General features: G+C 32.7%; 1 long non-coding RNA gene across 1 annotated transcript; it reads left to right on the forward strand.

Moving 5' to 3' along the window:
* Nucleotides 1-2,044: 2,044 nt before the first annotated feature.
* On the forward strand, nt 2,045-2,656 carry LOC143707645 (uncharacterized). The gene is made up of 2 exons (XR_013193186.1): nt 2,045-2,340; nt 2,599-2,656. It is a non-coding gene; the product is annotated as an uncharacterized LOC143707645 (long non-coding RNA).
* Nucleotides 2,657-3,454: the final 798 nt, after the last annotated feature.

Consider the following 3,454-nt stretch of genomic DNA (forward strand, 5'->3'; position numbering starts at 1 on the left):
ATTGATCCAGAATGCTGCAGCCAGAGTAGTCTTTAATGAGCTGAAGAGAGCACACGTCACTCCTCTCCTCACAAAATTGCACTGGTTGCCAGTTGCCGCTCGCATTAAATTCAAGGCACTGACGTTTACCTACAGAACAACCACTGACACTGCTCCCTCTTACCTAAACTCATTACTTCAGACTTACGTGCCATCCAGAAACTTGTGCTCTGCTAGCGAATGTCGTCTTGTGGTACCATCTCAAAGAGGCACAAAATCTCTTTCTCGGACCTTTACCATGACTGTTCCCTGTTGGTGGAATGATCTGCCTAACTCAACCAGAGCTTCTGAGTCAGTAGCCACTTTCAAGAAACTGCTGAAGACGTATCTTTTCCGGCAGCACTTGATTCAGTAGTACAAACACTTTCTCTTCACTTTCACTCCTCTTCTATTCTATTTAAAAAAAAAAAATGCACTAAAGTTAAACTGAGAGGGGTTATAGCACTTACGTGTTGTTGTCCTACTGTTAGTTTAACTGCTTCTATTGTTCTCAGTTGTATGTCGCTTTGGATAAAAGCGTCTGCTAAATGAAAAAATGTAAATGGTTCTTGCTTAAATCTCTTTATCGTATAAATTGATTGTGCCTAAATTTGGAATATAATTATATGGATTAGTTTTCCGATGTCTTTATTATCTTTTTTAAGCATCAAAATTGTAGACGTGTATGGAGGGACAGAAATCTCTCAGATTTCATTTAAAATATCTTAATTTGTGTTGGTACGACATGAGGGTAAGTAAATGATGACAGGATTTTTAATTTTTAGGTTTAATTATATTGTTAGACCTGCCTGACAAACGCAAAGCACTGTTAATTTAATGTGTACCTTTGTTCTATTTGTAATCTTTTGTCCTTATTTTTGTTTCTTTACTTGTTGTTAGATTTTAGTCAACTAAATCTATTACTATATTCTATCGACTAACATGCATTGGTATACATCTTATTACATCTAATGACATGAACCCCTGGTTTCAAAGATAAGGCTTAAGTTAGTCCCAGACTAAAATGCATGTTTGAGCTGTTTGAACTGAAAACAACTTGAGTTATCTTAAAATGTATCAGTGCCATTTTTTGTCTTAAAGATGCACAACACTAATGTTTTTTTTTTTTTTAATGCACATATATAAAAGCTACTTAAAATGCCTAATTCAACTACGGACTAATCCTGGCTTAATCTAAACCCTGTCTGTGAGGTCTTAGTCGACTAAAACGAGACTTAAACTAAAACAATTCAGATGACTAAAATATGGCTAAAACTAAAACATTTTAGTCAAAAGACTACCCTTACAAAAAAACAAGATTATTTAGGTGTGCTATTAGTATACTTGTTTTAAACTACAAATAAGAAAGTATACTTTCTACTTTTTTATGTACTTCTCTGAAATATACTTAAAATTTCACTTAAGTATACTTGACTTATACTGACAAAAAAGTATATTTGGCCTTTTTCTGTACTCAGAATATTTAATTATACTTTTTTAGAATATCTCAAAAGATTAAGTATACTTGGCCTCTCTTTTGATTGAGTAGCCTTAAATACTTTTGTTCACATAGTTTTACATACAGGGGGTGCAGAGTGCAAAAATAATGTATAAATAGTAAACTTTAAGTATGATGTGATGTTCACTTAAAGAAAACTTACAAGGACACGTTCAGTATAAAACTACTAAACTAGTAGTTTACTGAGAACATACTGAAGTGTACTTTCATAAACTAAAAAAAATGTGGGACAGGTAACTAACAATTGGTAAATCTATAAGTTCAGTTGTACAGTTGCAGAAAAACGAAGAAACGTGGTTGTAAACTAGTTATTACACATAAATTATACTTTTATACATTCAAAATTGGGCCAATTTAATCCCAAGTAGTGTTAAAACAGTACACTTACAAGTTTACTACTAGTACATTGATATTAGTATACTTACTACATAAAGCATGCTTAAAAATACACTTGAACTTTACTTAAGCATACTTAAACAAATTAACTTGAAGTATACTGTTCATCTTTTATTATTTCTTAGGTGCCACTTTTGGCTATTCTTGTCTAAGACTGCCCTTGTTTAACTTATTTTCGTTATGTGCACACATGGACACACTTATACACTCGCACACAAACAGAAACTCAAGACATGCTTATTATTATAGGTTCATATGCCATATATGGTAGGGGTTTATCATTGAGTACTATGATTGGATTGTGGATGATTCTGCTTGATCTTGTGTATAAATATGACCGTTCTGCCGTAATAAACACGAGTATGTTACGGTCTCTGTGTCTGCTGGATCATTCTCCTGAGATTGAGGTGCCTGTTTACAACTGATGACTGATAGCTTAGATTAGATAGTCTACTTGAAAATTAATCTGACATATAATCTGAAAACTAAATCAAAATTTGATGTCAAAATTTAATGTTGAGCTTTAGTATGAGTTATATTAGTTATACAAGATTAAACTTCACTGAATGAAACGCTGCAGTAAATGCTACTGTTAAACACACAAGCGTTTCACATCACAAGAAACCTTGTTAAAACAATTTCACACTTTTGTTATTCTTTCACAGCAGAAAATACTGAAGAGGGAACTGAGACTTGCGTTTTAAACGAGTGCTCTGCTCAACTTCTAAACAGGTAACCTGACACCATTTTGTGATTTAGTTTTCTGTTAAAATGAAGCGTCAGATCTGTTTTATGATATTTGCTGTAAATGTGTATGGTTTGTAAATATTGCACAGAATCGTTATGTTTAGCAGCCAATCACTTGTGACACAATGTGAGCACTAATGAACTATTAAGATAATAACTATTTCTGCTATAACTTTTGAACCAAATGAACTAGAAACCAAATTCTGTACTTTTCCGAACTCGTCCTGCAGCTTTAATATGATCTGATACAAATCTGGCTGTGTTGATAAAAGTCATCATCAAATTAAAGTTAAAATTATGCAATTAGCTAATTATGATAGTTACAGGGAATCGAGCTTACAGAAAAGCAAAGTCATGACACTTAGCAAAGTGGTGGCATTAATAAATAAATATATGTACAGTATTTGTACAAACATGTCATTGATTATATTAAATTACAAACTGTATATTTCTATAAATACTTCGCTTTTTTTCAAGGTAAATCATTAACCTTACTGCCATTTTTAACTGATTAGACTGATGAACAAAGTTTGTCAAAACTTCAACAAAACTGCCTCAGATTATTACAAACCTTGATTTTCAAAACCGTTTGCCTGTAAAATGTTATTGAGTTTGGTTCATTTCCACAAAGTCTTAAGAAAATAGCATTTAATTTGTCTAGTAAAGGTGCCGCATACTAATCAAAAGTTATAAAGCTGTAAATATTGGTGAATCTCTTCATAATCGTTTGAACAATCTGTCCTAAAAACATCTCGGTTACGTATGTAACCCTCG

This window comes from Siphateles boraxobius, unplaced genomic scaffold (genome assembly GCF_051911475.1).
Source record: "Siphateles boraxobius isolate OS27281-9 unplaced genomic scaffold, OSU_SipBor_1 413, whole genome shotgun sequence".
Lineage (NCBI taxonomy): Eukaryota > Metazoa > Chordata > Actinopteri > Cypriniformes > Leuciscidae > Siphateles > Siphateles boraxobius.